We start from the raw sequence: 18558 nt of genomic DNA on the forward strand, positions 1-18558 counted from the left end.
ATATTTGATACGGATGTCAGGATAATATATATTTATAATTTTGCCATTTTTCCACAGGAAAAAATAATTATGTATAATGAAGGCTAAAAGTGGCAGCATCATTCCTGAAAGTCTTGTAGATTTCATTGAAATCTATATGAATGAGACTTTGCTTGGGCAAATAAAATCCAAAGGCTATCGTAACAGATTAAGCCTACATATTACATATGTTTATTCGTGGTTATAAACCATATAAGCAAGTCAGTTTTTAAATGAGAATAAATATTCATTATGGTGAAGTAATGTAAAACAAGAATAGGCCTATAATGCGTCTATTCATGATTATGCATCATATATGTAATTCATTTTTAAAATGAGAACAAAATAATATTCAACATTGATAAAAAAAATCAATGTTAGGCTATGCATGTTTATACTTTGATCACATCCCATGTAAGCAAGTTTTGAAATGAAATTAGACTGATAAACACACAAATGATACAAAGGAACTGTAGTAAACTATGGATGCTCACTCGTTGTATCACATCATAAGAAAGTCATTCTTAAAATGACATTCTTAAAATGAAAACAAGTCTGTATTAAGCATTTCAATGAAACAGAGAAAAACAATATCAGGCCTATATATGTCAGCTTTGAAATGAAAAACAGTTACTAACTTAATGAACACAACTATCTTCCCATGGAACTCTTCCTTCATTCACAAAATATTAAATAAACATTATGAAAGTACTTGAGGCCAAATTTAAACTATTTTAACAAATTCGCACGGGAGTATTGAATTCGTTTTTTTTAACCACTCACTGGACATCTTACTTGATGTTATAAATTTTTTTTAATGATATCAGCAAGCCAATTGCAGTCAGAGCATCGTGTGTTGACGCCATGGCTGCTACGAAGGACTGAGTGGTGAAGATTTGCCTTCACAGGCCGACTGTGCAGGCACAACTGCGCAGGTATAACTGAACGTTAGTGGCGGCCTTTAGCCCATATTTAAATTGGTGCCGTAGTTTGGGAGAAAGTGATATTTCCTTGCCATCCCATTTTCGGCGTCAACAGCCGTGGCCATAATTGTTGCCTACGTTAATTTAGCGAAACTAATAAACAGCAACAAAAAATCGATGAAAAGGGACCAAAAGGCATGAATGAAGGAGAGAAGAATGATTGACAATAAAAAAAAAAATCTAATGCAGTTGCCAGACTTGATACCACCTGTGATGTTTCACACACGTTGCTAACAAAAAAGAGATTCTCTTCAAAGGACAATTTTGTTTTTCATTCAAAGTTTTATTTGTGGAGGCGACATCAGTATAAATCTGTTCTCACAAAAAAATTACAGAATTCCACAATATTCTGAGTAAAAAAAGAAACACACATCAAAAGTGTTTTCGCCTCTGTAAACAACACTTGTTAGAAAATAGAATATGTATAGAAATAAAAAAAATTCTTTCCCCTTATGATTTTGTTGCATTTTTATCTTCCCTCTGTTGGACAACATTTTTTTTTTGAGATACGCTTAATATGCACCCAACTAGAAAATACTAGATTTGAATACATTATGGGAACTAAGACGGAACTTGTTATATCAGAATAATTATTCTGTTCTGTTCTTTTAGGTCATGGAAATGAAGTTTTCTTCTATAGCCGTTTTAATAAATCTTTACAAGGTAAAAGAATAAGTTACGATTAATTTTTTACTTACGTTTCCAATGGAAAAAGTAATGAAAGAAAAATGAGAAAAAGCAATGAAAGAAAATGAATATCTAAGCCATGATGAAGGACCACTTAATGTCAGTATGTATCTATTTCTTAACTGATGCCTTTAGTTATTAGTACTTTTTTTTTACTTTCTTTCCTCCCCTCTCTTTATCTTTAACTGCTTCTCTCTCTTTCTCATTCTTAAACATTAAATCACAGCTACAGAGTACTGAAAAGGAACATCATAGTCGGTTAACTGCCAAAACCATCTCGTTATTTTCATCTAAGAGAAATAATAGTCTTCAGTACCTAAGATTTACCTCCAAATTAACCTAATTAGCAGTTTCTCAAAGACGACAAAGAGAAGTCTAAAAAAAAATAATAATAATAATAATCAAGACAAAGAGAGGTCTCAAGAAAAGTTTGTCGTGTCGGCTGGGTGACTGAACGATGCCGTGACTCAGTGTGAACTGAATGTTTTGAAACATATAAAAGAATTCTTTAATGAATGTCTCTCGTCTCGTGACTTCTAGAGTGTGACTCGTCCCCAAGAGGCTAATTAAATATGCGAACTGCTAAATGACAACAAGATGCGGCAGTACGGTTCTTAGGTGGATTGCTGGACGCTTTTATTGATGTAAACTCTCCTGAATTTTTTGATCAAAGTTGCGTTCTCTCTTTAGTTAAAACGAACATGGCCCGTAGGAATAAGTGTGCACAGCCATTCATGTTGAGTGTGCTTTGGCCGGGAATATCTAGGTAAAACATCTGACTTGGGTATTTCATCGAGTGACCGTGTCTCTATTCTTCTTTTTTTTTTTTTTTGTTCTCTGAGTAAAAAGAGTCAGATAGGTCTGTGTACGCGTTTTCCCATATATCAGACATTAAAGCAGCGTGAACTGACTATGTTATTAATAAATGAGGCTATTATGTAATTTTACTTCTTTCTTCACGGGCGTCTAGTCTAGCGGTATCTCTCCTAATATCCCCAATTAACTCATTCATACTATAGCTGATTAATATCAGTAATGGAAATAAAAATAGTGAGAAGAAAGAGAGACTGATGCTTTATTAACGTGAATAATTTTGGGAGAAAATGTTAGTCAGTCTCACACGAGCCTGGAACGAGCGAGCTGATGATTGAATCACAAATAGAAAACCATTGTGGTGATAATTGACCAGCCAGTCTAGGTAGGATTCGTAACAAGTCGAGAACCTCGCCAGTATTCATCGGTGCGGAGCTGTAATTTTCCCAGGATCAACTGGGGAGTTAAAAGGATATTCAGTGGCGTAGTGATTACAGAGCCAGTTTAAAGCTTTCATTTCTTTCGTTGAACCATTTTACCTATTCTTTCCACTTTTATTCTCTCTCTCTCTCTCTCTCTCTCTCTCTCTCTCTCTAACGTGAAGTGGACAACAAATAAAAAAAAACTACTTTTTCCATTCCTTAATTCGTTGACAATAAATGAACAACCCATAAATTCTGGTTTCCTCTGAACACAGCATAATTTCATTTCAAAATAGGAGCAGAAACTAAGACCTCAGGAGTAACCCATATTAGGTGTTGATGGTTTCGTAGGTCAGTTTTGCCTAAGCTGTTGGTAGGAACCCATGATAAGTAGGACCCTTGCTCGGACGCTTTCTCTTTTTATATAAAGCATAAATAAAGTTAAGTCAAGACTGAAAGTGAGGGTGAGTGAATACTACGTAAGAGTCTACTCGATTTGTGTCCAACACAAATTAGGAAAAAACAATATGTAAGCTGAATAAAGTGCAATTGTTCATTAATGCTTATCAATGAAGGTTAGCTGTATTTTTACGCCTCTGTTACGAATGGTGATTAACAAATTTCAAGAAAATAAAAGAGGGTCGTTGAGCTTGAGCAATACACAGGCTGAAGCTACGCATCTTGGAAAGACAAATTAAGTTACAGCAGATGGAAATGAAAAGTTGCTCTTGCAAATGGATGAAAAACAGAGAGAGAGAGAGAACGAGGCACTTGGGAAATCAACAAGGCAGGAAGAGAGAGAGAGAGAGAGAGAGAGAGAGAGAGAGAGAGAGAGAGAGAGAGAGAGAGAGAGAGAGAGGCACATTGGTTCCAAGCTAATAATATGTAGATTAACAGGCATTAAGTTTTTAATGTAAATATGTAAGAAAGTTGGTGCTTAATTCTAATAAGTAGCATGAAGCAGAATTTTTCATACGTTTAGAGAGGGTAGCTAGTCAGTAGGCATGGCTAAAGAGTACACAAACTATTCTCATTAAACGTAGTTTAGTAGGAAAAGCTTGAAAGATATATAGTAATCCTGATGAGGAAGTGAGGGCAGATTTCGATGGAATAAAACCGACGACACTAAGAGCATATAAGTTGGTACCAGAAAACATTGTCATAATTTTATGAGTTCTGGTAAATCCCCAATGAACTTATGGGTTTACATGGAGTCAAAAGAAGTAAGCAATTTGCAGAAATTGCTTAAGTTAGAGGAGTACTTTTTAACTGGGTAGTTAAAAGCATGATAACTAAATGCTTTGCAGGAAACGGCTTTCAACTCTGGACATATAACAGGATGTGAAATAAGAATTTATTGCGGGATAAATAAATGCATACTAATAGTACGGAACGCGCGATATATGAAAAAAGAGGAAACGTTTTATCAAGGCATGAGTCGTGCTCTTGTTATTTCTAACTATATCAAAAAAGAATATCCCTAAATCATTATTTACACTCAACGCTTTAGAAGAAAATAAATGTGTCGAGTTTTATACCCTAAAACTTTGAACTTTTTCAATAGCATTCCTGATATATGAGTCAGGTAAAGGTAGAAAGCTATTGACAATTAAGAGACCGATGACTTACAGTAAAAAAAAAAAATTAGGAAACAAAACTATAAGAATATTACTTTGCGGAAAATATATTTTAATGAAGTTCTCATAGAAGTTCAAAATATATAAGAGAATATCGAAAAAGGGCTAATAGCTTGAAGATGAATTTGCAATTTCATGAAAGACCACTGTTGCAGACGCCCATCTATTCCATTATATCGCATAAGGACAACAGGCAAGGTTTTCCTTGGTATTTTTTTCAGATATTCCCGTTCTTTTCTTCGGTTCATGTTAACGTGTTGAACATGACTTGGTTTAATTTCTGCCCAGTTGCACTCTCAGCTGGGAAAACACCTGCTATTTTCCCAATGCAGTTTTTTTAAAAATGTTTTTACTTTCCTTTAGTTCGACGCTCTTTGAATTTCGTTATTGTAACAAACATGGGGAATCATTTTCACTGACATGAATTTGATTTCTTAAAATACAGGAGTGCGCTAAAAAACTGTTATGGTACCCACAAACTTACGAATGCCTTAAGAGTATTAGTATATATTGTACTGATTCATATTCCACTGCTAATATCTTATCATATATTTATTTTTATTTAATTCTGAATGAATTACTGGATTTTTCACTTTCCAGCCTTGAAGTATAAAATAAAACTGCAAATGATAACACGCACTCTGTATAAAAGTATTGTTCTGTTGACGCTACTGCACTTACATGTAATAAAGAAAGTAAGGTTTTTTGAATGGTTGGATTTACTAGTAAAATTGTAAATTATACTGAATCCTTTCCCCGAAGCTATTTCTTTGTTGGCTCAGGGAGCGGGGTCGAAATCAGTGACGACCTGCACAATTTCTTGTTACGGACCTTAGGCTTTGAGGTGACAAGCATATCCAAAACGAGTAAAGAAAAGTTGGAGCTATGAGAACAATTTTTTTTGTTACAGTTACAAACGTATATTTCAAAAAGTAACAGAATATATATATATATATATATATATACTGTATATATATATATATATATATATATATATATATATATATATATATATATACTATATATATATATATATATATATATATATATATATACAGTATGTGTGTGTCTCTGTATATATAAGTATATATAATATATACTTATACATATATATATATATATATATATATATATTATATATATTATATACACATATATATATATGTATATATATAGATTTATATATATATATATATATATATATATATATATATATATATGTGCGTGTGTACGTTTGTGTGTGTGTATGAACCTTCTTTCATAATACTACTATATACATAAAAATTATCAGTGGGTACATAAAAAAAAAAAAATTACCACCGTATGAATGTAGCCCAAGTACTATTTCAGTTCAATAAACCTTTCAACTCTTATTTCATTCAGTAATGGCTTCCAAGAATTTATCCCTAGTGCAAGTAATAATGGAGCGCCCCTCGGAGAAAAGCTTTTAATGCACTTCTTGTTTGCTTGTTTATTTTAACAGAATAAATCTATTTATCTTTATAATGCACTGAAGTTCAACCGATTTTATTGACAAATGGCCTTGTGGATATTTTTAATGCCTTCTGACAGGGATTTTGCTGATGAAATTTAAGTTCTGATTAAAAAATCACCGTTTGGTAAAAAAGCCTTTAGAGATTCATTTTGAATGCAGAGCAATTTGAGTACTGTTCCCTACACAACGAAAAACATTTGCATTTCAACTGATCGCCGTTAGGATCAAAGCAAGAGATTTCCACACCATTCAGAGGTTCTTTTCCTTCCTGAAAGTGGTTGCAGCCATTCCTTATGCAGTCCAGTGCATTTGGTCTTGCGTCAGCAATAAGGAATGGTATCGTCAGCCATAAATAAACTGGCCTGACTGTTTCGGGAAGATATTATGTGCGCATGACGGTGGCTCTTTTGAGGTTAAGAAGACTCCGAGGACATGTTTAAGTGATTAACAAAGTGCGTGTTCCAGTTTTTTTTTTTTTTTGGGGGGGGGGTTGGAAACAGAAAAACAAAAATTAATGTTAGTAAATGAAGGTGACACAGACATTGAAAAAACAAATCATTGCCCAGGTTTTGGTCTTTCTGTCCTTTCAAAAATGGAAACCGGAGTTATTTGATTTGAATTGCAAGCAAATTCAGGTGACTGAGTTCCATAAATGGAAGAAAATGAAGAGATGTGTTCTGAAAAGGGAGGATTCTCAGAAATATGCAATTCCCTAAGAAGAATTCTCTCGCATATTCCTGGAAAGGGGATGTCAGTGATAACAGCCATTGTGCTCGAGCCGATATGAGTTTGTTAGATGAATGTAGCGGAAGTGCACTGATCATTTTCGTTCCAGGGAACCCGAAAGTAAAAGGTACGTCCATGGGGACAACTAGAATTCAGAATGTTCCAATGAAGGTATTTATGGTAAGTGTAATTTGCTACGAAATAATCAGTCACACTAAAATGGAGTTGGCATGTATACATACATACATACATATATATATATACATTATATATATATATATATATATATATATATATATATATATATATATATATAAAAAAATCAAAGTCCTTCAAAAGAAGGCAACGTGCTTACCCCACACAAATGGGAAAAACAAGCACGTTAAAAGAAGAAATATATATATATATATATATATATATATATATATATATATATATATATATATATATATATATATATATATATATATATATATAAATATATACGTATATGTATGTGTATATATATATATATATATGTATGTATATATATATAACATATATATATATATATATATATATATATATATATATATATATACATATATATACATATATGTATATATATATATATATATATATATATATATATATATATATATATATATATATATATATATATATACATATATACCGTAGATAATATAGTTTAAAAAATCTTTAAAAATAAAATGGAAACACTGCATACAGAAACCAGACGAACAGGAACTCAGGTAAAAAAAAAAAATTAGAAATGCGAGATTCATGAAGTAAGTCCTAATTTGAACGTCATGAGGAAAGGTACCACTTAGAAAGGCGTAAACTGTAAAGAGGAAATTTGATGTCAAGTGAAATGGAGCCAAAATGTCCAAACAGAAAGACGTCTAGCGAGAGCGTAAGATTGTGGAACGACCGTTGGTGTATAGAACTCCAACAGCATATAAGCTAAGATATTATAATGTTGAAGCGTTTACTATAGATCTCCAATCGCTGATGGAATTACAAAATGAAGATATCTGGAAAATTGTGAAGAATTTAACTGGGTAACAGACCAGGTTGTGAAATGCATATTATGGTAAATAAGAAATGGATGAAAAAATAAATACCCCTTCCATTGGAAAATACTGGATGGAGTAAATTGTAAGACTAACAGGGTTAATATATTTCTGTCCATAAATTGAGCAGTTTTCACAAATAAAACATGGCAAAACAAAGGCTTGGAAAGCGAACAGCACTGTGAGTTTTAACGGGTAAAGGACTCATGGGTCGAGTGTTTTTCATAGAACAGTTTTATTTAAAATTTGAAAGGGCAAAAATGTTTTATCACCTATGGAACTGAAAGGAGCCTATTCACTCGTGGCGTTGTAGAGAATGATGAGATTAAATAGCGTGGTTAAATAGTTTTTTACGGGAACTGAGACTTATGAATATGAATTGAATTGAATTGAGTTAAATATAGAATTTAGGCCAAAGTCCAAGAACTGGGACCGATGAGGTCATTCATTCAGCGCTGAAACGGAAATTGACAGTAAAAGTCTGAAAGGTGCAACAGCAGGAAAACCTTGCATTTGCACTATGAATCAGTTGTTAGGAGAGGGTGGGAAGTATGATGGAAGAAAAATAATATGAAAGGAGGTACAGTACAAAAGGAACGAATGGGGTTGCAGCTAGGGGCCGAAGGCACGCTGCAAAGAGCCTTAGCGCCTACAGTGCACGGGGAGTTATGAATATGGGAAAAAGGGGTAACAAATGATGCGAAACTTAAGTAGGTTTTTTTCGTGTTTATTGAGCAATCGTATTCATAAAACATCAGAAAGCAAGCAAAATTAATAAGGTATGGATAAACTTACCGTTGCTAATGACGCAGTGTTCACCGGGATATAGAAAAAGAGTTAAGGCAATTCTGATGAAATAATAAGTTCTATTAAAGACACTTTTAGTTACGAAGGTAAACGGGACCGATACATCCTCAAGTGGTGTTGTTGATAATCGAAAAATGAAAGTTGTTAACAATAACCTCCACTTTGAGGACTTGGGGCACTGAACACTGCAAAAGTAGGCCAAAACTTGATCTGCTTAGTTACAATGGTTTAAGCGATCGACCAACTGCACCAGTGGCAGTGGAGTTAAAATCCCCAATTAGGAAGTTATTGTTATAAGCTCTTTTAAGGCGATATTAGCTGCTTGTAATGAGACTGGAGGCTACTGAATTTATTAGATATTTCTATGTAGTTCCAGATGAAAATTGAGGAAAATAATATTAATGGTAACGGACACTTGAAAATGGGAAGAAAAAAAATAAGAAAGGTAACTTTACTACTTGTTTAAGGTCTTTACGTTTCCAAATTTAGATCGTTATGTATGAATATAAAAGAAGTACAGACGTTTTTAAGTAGCTTTTTATTTTTCTACAGCTAGGGTAGGTGTGGGTAGATAAAGAAAAAAGTTATAGATCATTAAATTCCTTAGATGAAGTCAGTCAAGTTGAAGAAAACGAACGAGGTATAACTACTGACGAGTCCGCGAGAGGCATGTTCTTAATATTAAGCATCTAGAAGGCTGTATAAGATTAAACGCTCCTTCTAAAAACTAATCTACACAGTTTCCTGCGAAAATATGTTCGTTTGAAGAGTGACTTCCCTGTGTGCGAAAAAAATCCTTATTTTGGATGTACTGTTTCAAGTTACCATATCTTACGTCTATTCTCGTGTGCTAATTAGCCCGATGTTTTGTAAAAAAAAAAAAATCATATAATTTCTAATATAGCCCATATATTCTTCTTTAATCGTAGGCTATATCAATCTTAATAAAGCTTGATGCATAAGAAACAGATGATATATTATATGAACTTGACGAAAAGATCAACATCTCCTTGGAGAGAGTTTATCTTCTCTCTAACACTTCTATATCTAGATGCCAAATCCATTTTTAATCCATTTCTCCTAAATGTAACTGATTATTCCGTTGTAAATTACGCTCACCATAAAAGCATTCATGGGAACATCTCTGCTATATTCATCTAATAAACCACAAGTCAACTCCGCCATAATGGCTGCTTTTACTGACATCCCGTTCCTAAGAATACGATGTAAAATTCTTCTTAGTGAATTGCATTTTTCTAAGAATCAGTCCCTTTTGAAACACATCTCTGGATGGTACTCTTCATTTTCTTTCTATATTTGGAATTCTGTCACCTAAATTTCCTTTCACATCAAATACAATAATACCGCTTCCCATTTTTCCAAAGAAAAGAAAAACAAAAAACTGGACAATGATTTGTTCTTTCATAGTGACACATTTCGATGCCTGTCTCATCTTCCTTTGCTAGTATTAATGTCAGTGTTTCAGTTTCCCAACCTTCTCAAAAAAAAAAAAAAAAAAAACTACGACTCGCATTTTGTTAAACACTTAAAGATGTCCCGTGAGTCTTCTTAACCTCAAAAGAACCACCTTCGTCCGCACATAATATCTCCCTGAAACAGTCAGGCAAATCTATTTATGGCAGACTACCGTGGCGTTTTGCTATACTATTTCTTATTGCTGACTAAGTCCAAAAGCACTGAACTGCAAAATGAATGGTTGCAACCGCTTTAAGGACGGAAAAGAACCACCGCTGAATGGCGGGGAAGCCTCTTGCTTTAATGCCAACGGCGATCAGTTGAAATGTAAATGCTTTCCATTGTGCAAGGACCAGTATTCAAATTAAGACGCATTTAAATAATACTGAAAAACATTTCTTTTACCACAAGATGGTTTTTGCATCAAAACTTAAATTTCATCCGCGAAATCCCTGTCAGTAGGCATTAAAACATCCAAAAAGGCAAATATTGTAATAAAATCTGTTGACTTCATGCATTATAAAGATAAATTTACTCTGTTAGGACAAACAAGCAAACAAGAAGATGCATTAAGAGCTTTTCTCCGAGGGGCACTCCATTATAACTTACCCTCGGGGATAAATTCTTGGAATGCATTACTGAATGAAATAAAAGAGTCGAAAGGTTTATTGAACTGAAATAGTACTGGGGCTACATTCATTCATACGCTGGTATTTTCATTTTATTGACCCACCGATAAGGATTCATAATTCTTATATAGGTGTGTGTAGTAGTATTATGAAAGAAGGTTCATATATATATATATATATATATATATATATATATATATATATATATATATATATATATATATATATATATATATATATATATATATATATATATATATATATATATATATATATATATATATATATATATATATATATATATATATATATATATATATATATATATATATATATATATATATATATATATATATATATATAGTATATGTACAGTATATATACAGTATATATATATATATATATATATATATATATATATATATATATGTTGTGTGTATATGAACCTTCTTTCAAAATACTATTGCATGCCCCTTTATAAGAATTATGAATCTTATCGGTGGGTCGATAAAATAAAAATACCAGCGTATGAATGTAGCCCCAGTACTATTTCAGTTCAATAAACCTTTCGAGTCTTTTATTTCATTCAGTAATGCATTCAAGAATGCATTCATATAATGCATTATATATATATATATATATATATATATATATATATATATATATATATATATATATATATATATATATATATACTGTATATATATATTACTTGAGCTTTCAATATGAAGTTTTCATACGTTAATTTCCACCCGACGACCATTTCTTTCAAGTAACTAAGTTTAAACATGGAATATTTTACTTTCACATTACATAAGGAAGGAAAAATTAACGCAAGCGAATTCTATTGTATCCATCCGCTAGAAAGTAGTTACTGAAGGGTTGGATTTTCAAGTGATATTACTGGTCACTGCTTTTATGTATGAGAGGCAATCATAGGTTACTCTGGCTGACTATGGTACAGAAGACTGAGAAGGGCACTAATTGCTCAGTAATGCTTAATATTCTAGATGAGATATGTGGGATCTCTCCCTTTTGCATTTCCCTTTACCTCCTTTTACTTTTTCCAAATGAACACCTTAATATTCTTTGGAAGCTTGAATTTCAAGTCAATGGCCCCTTTGGTGGGCTTGTTCCTTCTGAACAGGTTTCATCTGCTGAATAATAATAATAATAATAATGATGATAATAATAATAATAGAGTAGATGTGAAAGAAAGAGAGAAAATTGATAAGTATCAACACCTGAAAATCGAAATAAGAAGGATATGGAATATGCCAATGGAAATTGTGCCCATAATCACAGGAACACTAGGCACGATCCCAAGATCACTGAAAAGGAATCTGGAAAAATTAGATACCGAAGTAGCTCCAGGACTCATGCAGAAGAGTGTGCTACTAGAAACAGTGCACATAGTGAGTAAAGTGATGGACTCCTAAGGAGGCAGGATGCAACCCGGAACCCCACATTATAAAAACCACCCAGTCGAATAGGATGACTATGACAGACCCGCCCCCCCCAAAAAAAATTAATGATAATAATAATACTAATAATAATAATAATAATAACGCTAGGTATATTATGTAAGAGACAAATATAGGTCATTGGTGCATGAGGTTATTCCTTCGTTTCTGAGGCAACAAAGAAACTCACTCGTGGAAAGAAGCAGTATAATCAAATGTTTTCTTTTATATTGTATCAGAATATAAACTATGTGACCATTATACAAGCCTACATGAGTAGGTTTATATACTGTTATGGGATATAATGGTATATTCTTATATATCACTATAGGCTTATATTACGGTTTCACATAATTGTTGGTCTACTTGAATTCGTTTAAACTACATTCTCGAGAATTTTTGGCGAGTCTTAGAATCGTAAAATGCTACCAAATCATCTCATACCAAGAGATGTATATAATCATCAAGTTTTCCTGCAAATCTAACAATTTACAATTTACAAAATGTTATTTACATGCAAGCACATCAAAATATCAGAACCATAAATTTATACAGAGTGGGCGTGTTATCATTTTAAATATCAGGGTTGGAAAATGCGAGAACAAATAATATTTATTTACTAAGAAGTAAGTGGTGGAAGATAAGTCAACGTTATGAATAATATTTTACAAGTATTCGTAATTTCTGGGATGGAATTATAATTTTTAGCGAACTCCTTTACATTATGAAAATAAATTAAAGTCAGTGTAAATGATTCCCAATGTCTGCTACAATAACGAAATACAAAGAGCGTCTAGCCAAAAGAGAGTAAATACCTAAAAAAAAAACTGCACTGGGAAAATAGCAGGTGTTTTCCCTGCTGGGAGCGCAATTTTGCAGAAATTAAACCAAGTCATGTTCAACACGTTAACATGAACCGAAGAAAAGAAGGGGAATATCTGAAACACATACCAAGGAAAACCTTGGCTGTTCCTTATGCTATCTAATGGAACAGAAAGAGGTCTGCCAGCGGCCTTTCGTGAAATTGCAAATTCAACATAAAATCATTAGCCCATTTGGATATTTTTATATATATTTCTAACTTCTATGAACACTTCATTATTATATAGTTTCTGCAGTTAAGTTAATATTCTCATAATTTATTTCCTAATTTTCATTCACGTTAATATTCTCATAGTTTTGTTTCCTAATTTTTATTCATCATTCGTTTAACTGTCATTAACTTGCTAGCTTTATATAGCTCGTACATCAATAATATTATCGAAAAAGCTTTAAGTTATGTAAATTAAAAGTTCAGACTTATACTTTCTTCTAAAGAGCTGAGAATCAATAGTGATCTGGAAATATCCTTTGATATATTTCGAAATAAAAAAAAAATATGAAACGTCTCTAACTTTTTAATACATCCTTTGGTATAACTTGGAGCTGAGAAACTTTCAACTGATTTCAGTTTCAGTAAAATTCATTTTTTCAATAAAGTAAATTATATAAATCTGGAATAAATGGTTTTTCATTTATTTTATCTTTGAGGTTTAAGATAAAAAAAAACCTTAGAATGATAAGATGATTGGCGTTTCCTGCAAAGCTTTCAGTTTTTATGCTTTTTATAGAACTTTTAGTACTAAGTCCACTGAGTATTTTTTAATTCCAAACCAAAAGAGCCCTTTTCACGTTTGCAAATTATTTCCTTCTTTTAATACAATTTGATTGGGTGATATTCTTAAACTCATAAACTTCTGACAGGTTTCAGGAACCTCCTTACATTTTACCGGATATTCATCGGGTGTATTACATACCCTATTGGGCTTTTCCTACAAAACTACACTTAATTCGAATACAGTGTACTCGGCTCGAATTAAACTATACTTAATTCGAATAGAGTGTACTCTGTTCGAATTAAACTACACTTAATTCGAATAGAGTGCAATCTATTCGAATTACGTGTAGTTTTGTAGGAAAAGTCCTACAGGGTATGTAATACTCCTGATGAATATCCAATAAAATGAAAGCATATAAGGAGGTGCCTAAAACCTGTCAGAAGTGTATGGGTGTGAGAATATCACCCACACAAATTGCATTAAAAGAAGGAAATAATTTGCAAACGTGAAAGGGGATTGGAATTAAAAAATACTGAGTGGACTGAGTACTAAAAGTTCTATAAAAAGCATAAAAACTGCAAGCTTTGCAGGAAACGCCAATCCTCTTATCATTTTAAGGTTTTTTTTTTTATCTTAAACCTCTCTCTTAACCTGTGAAAAACTCTGCTACATGATATTCATTAAAATCAAGCGTCAACTTTCTTAAATACTTATATTAAAACCTTCCTTACTATTAATCTCCTACAAATTATTAGCTTGAAACCAACGTACTTCTCTCTCTCTCTCTCTCTCTCTCTCTCTCTCTCTCTCTCTCTCTCTCTCTCTCTCTCTCTCTCTCTCTGTTTTCTTATCCTCCCATGTTGATTTCCCAAGTGCCGCATTCGTCCTCTGTTTTTGACCAATTTGCAGGAGCAACTTTTCATTTCCATCTGCTGTGACTTAATTTGTCTTTCCAAGATGGGTAGCTTCATCCTGTGCATTATTCAAGCTCAACGACCCTCTTTTATTTTCTTGAATGCGGTAATCACCAGTAATAGAGCCATCGTTCAGGTGTATAAATACAGCTAAACTTCGTTGATAAGCATTAATGAACAATTGCACGTTAATCAGCTTAAATATTGTTTTTTTTTTTTAATCTGTCTTGGACATAAATCGATTAGCAGTTGTGTAGTATCGACTCACTCTCATTTTCAGTGTTGACCTGACTTTAATTAAACCTTGTACAAAAAGAGAACACCTCCAAGCAAGGATTCTGCTTATCTTGGTCTGTTGCCAACAGCTCAGGCAGAACTGCCTTAAGAAATCTTCTATACAGAATATGAGTTACTCCTGAGATCTTAGTTTCTGCTCTTATTTTGAAAGGAAATGATACTGTGTGCATAGGAAACCAGAATTTATGGGTTGTTCATTTATTGTCAAAGAATTAAGGACGGGGAAAAAGTACTTTTTTTTTTATTTGTCCACTTCACGTTAGAGAGAGAGAGAGAGAGAGAGAGAGAGAGAGAGAGAGAGAGAGAGAGAGAGAGAGAGAGAGAATAAAAATAGAAAGATGAGGTAAAATGGTTCAACGAAAGAAATGAAAGCTTTAAACTGCCTCTGTAATCACTACGCCACTGAATATCCTTTTAACTCCCCAGTTGATCCTGGGAAAATTACAGCCCCGCACCGATGAATACTGGCGAGGTCTCGACTTGTTACGAATCCTACCTAGACTGGCTGGTCAATTATCACCACAATGGTTTTCTATTTGTGATTCAATCATCAGCTCGCTCGTTCCAGGCTCGTGTGAGACTGACTAACACTTTCTCCTAAAATTATTCACGTTAATAATAAAGCATCAATCTCTTTCTTTTTCACAATTTTTTTTATTTCTTTTTTCATTACTGATATTCATCAGTCCTGACAGGAATGAGTTAATAGGGGGTATTAGGGAGAGATATCACTTGATCTGACTCCCATGGAGAAAGAAGTAGCATCACATAACAAAATATCATTCATTTATAAGGAGTGACTTCACACTCGCTTAATTCAATGTCTAATACGCGAAAACGCTTCCACAGATCTGTCTATTCTTACTCGGATAATAGAAATGATTTATTCATGGAAATAGTTACACAATCTCTCGATAAAATACCGAAGACTGAAACGATACTTAGATATAACAGCTCGACGTACAGTTAAAGTAAATTGTTGCTGTTCAAACACAGCTAATGGCCAGGCTCCTTTGAACTACCGACAGGTTATAACTTTGCTTAAAATTTCCAGAGATTTGACATCAATAAAATCGTCCAGCAATCCATCTAAGAAGCATACTACCACATCTTGTTGCCATTTACACAAACTCGGGTATCTAATTAGCTTCTTGGGGACGATTCACACTCTACAAGGCACGGCAGGGCAACACGAAACGACAGACATCCGTTAAAGAATTCTTTTATATGTTTCAAAACATTCCGTTCACACTGAGTCGCGGCACCGTTCAGTCACCCAGCGAACACAGACAAGCTTTTTATGAGATCTTTCATTATCCTCTTTAATCTTTTGTATCATTTAAGAAATCGATACATACTGACATTAAGTGGTCCTTCAGCATGGCTTAGATATTCCTTTTTCTTTTATTGGTTTTTTCTCATTTTCCTTACATTACTTTTTCAATTGGAAACGTAAGTAAAAAACTAATCTTAACTTATTCTTTTACCTTGTAAAGATTTATTAAAACGTCTATAGAAGAAAATTTCATTTCCATGACCTAAAAGTACAGAACAGAATAATTATTCTGGTATAACAAGTTCCGTCTTAATTCCCATAATATGTTCAAATTTAGTATTTTCTAGTTGGGTGTATATTAAGCGAATCTCATAAAAAAAATTTCCTTGTCCAAAAATGTAACAAAATCATAACTGCAAAGAAACGTTCTTTTTTATTTCTGTACATATTTTATTTTCTGAAAACGTGTTGTTTACAGGCGCGAAAAAACTTTTGATGTGTTTCTTTTTTACTCAGAATATTGTCGAATTCTGTAATTTTTCGTGAGAACAGATTTATATTGAAGTCGCCTCCGCAAATAAAACTTGGAATGAAAAACAAAATTGCCCTTTGAAGAGAATCTCTTTTTGTTAGCAACGTGTGTGAAACATCACAGGTGGTATCAAGTCTGGCAACTGCATTAGATTTTTTTTTTCCATTGTCAAACATTCTTCTCTCCTTCATTCATGCCATTTGGGGTCCTTTACATCGATATTTTTTTTCTTTTGATTAGTTTCGGTAAATTAACGTAGGCAACAATTATGGCCATGGTCTTGGCAATGAAAACGGGACGGTAAGGAAATATCACTCTCTCATAAAGCGCGACATTTATACTGTATAAACATGGACCAAGATGGAATTAGGTTTTTTTTTTTTTTTTTTTGCCCATACATACTGTATAAGGAAAGAATTTGTTTTCCTACGTTGTTACTGATGTTTTTTTTTTTTTGGATTTCCTCTAGTATTAGGAAAAATAAAAATAAGAGAAATCTCTTATCATCACATTTCCAGATAATGATTTTATGGATTTATAATTTCATTACTTGGAAGAGTATTGAAAGGATTGTTTTTTTTTTTTGCAATTATATTCCTGGTTTAATAAAATATACAACTAAATATATGCACCTACAATAGGTCCTAAAATAACATTAACAAAATTGTTTTCATGCACTGTACAGTACACAGAATGAACAACTGATGTTAAAGTCCCAGTGACAGTGATTCAAGGTATCTGTACCAAACACTACAAAATTGCGAGAACCTAACTTAGGTTTCAAATAAAAAATCACGGGCCATTTTGGCCAAAAACAGCTTAGACAACAGTTGTTAAAAGGTAAACAATCAAGTAGTTTATCGACTATTAATTAAGTTTAAAAAGAACCTACAAAGATCTTTTACATGAGAGGTAGCAGTATATACAACAATTTGGTCTACAGATAAACGGGTGTCTTCGCATTGTTAATTATATGGGTAAAGTAAAACTGGGACTATCTGAACAATTACCGTTGACATCAAGTACCTTAGAATGATGCTCTTTTTTATTATAAGATCTTCATGCAGTTGCCATGATAGCATAAAATGACGCCCTCTTAAGATTGTGAGAAAGAATCTAAATCATATATATCAATGTCAAATTTTAGTTCTACAAGCAAAATAAGAACTCTCGTAGATTTAGTTCTACAAGCAAAATAAGAACTCTCGTAGATGAGGAATTCATTTTCCCAAAATCTCCATGTACCAGCCGTTCTAACCTCCTTTTTACCTTTTAAATCAAAATCTATTATGAAACTTCCCATGCATAATAAGTCAAGATATGTTATTATACTGCACAAACCTCTTAATGACACTTTGCCCGATAACGGGAAACAATGATAATTTAACGTTCTCCTATGGAACTTTTCTTTTATTAACAAAAAGGTAACATCCCGTTGATAAATCCATAACCTTTAGGAATCAGTTCATCTACAACTTTTAACTGTGCACCCAACACCCTTAGCAACTTCATAAACATTCTCAACGTTAAATTAAGCCAATCTGCTCTTACATCATACAGTTACACCTTTTACATTCCCTCCATTCAACAATAGTAAAAGTTTTTTTTTTAAATAAAGAAAATATTATAATACATTTTCACATGTGCCCGTACATTTGAAATTTTATTCTAAGACCATTTTAATTTCTAATATTTGCCTGTGCATTTATTTC

Source organism: Macrobrachium rosenbergii, chromosome 20, assembly GCF_040412425.1.
Source record: "Macrobrachium rosenbergii isolate ZJJX-2024 chromosome 20, ASM4041242v1, whole genome shotgun sequence".
Classification (NCBI taxonomy): domain Eukaryota; kingdom Metazoa; phylum Arthropoda; class Malacostraca; order Decapoda; family Palaemonidae; genus Macrobrachium; species Macrobrachium rosenbergii.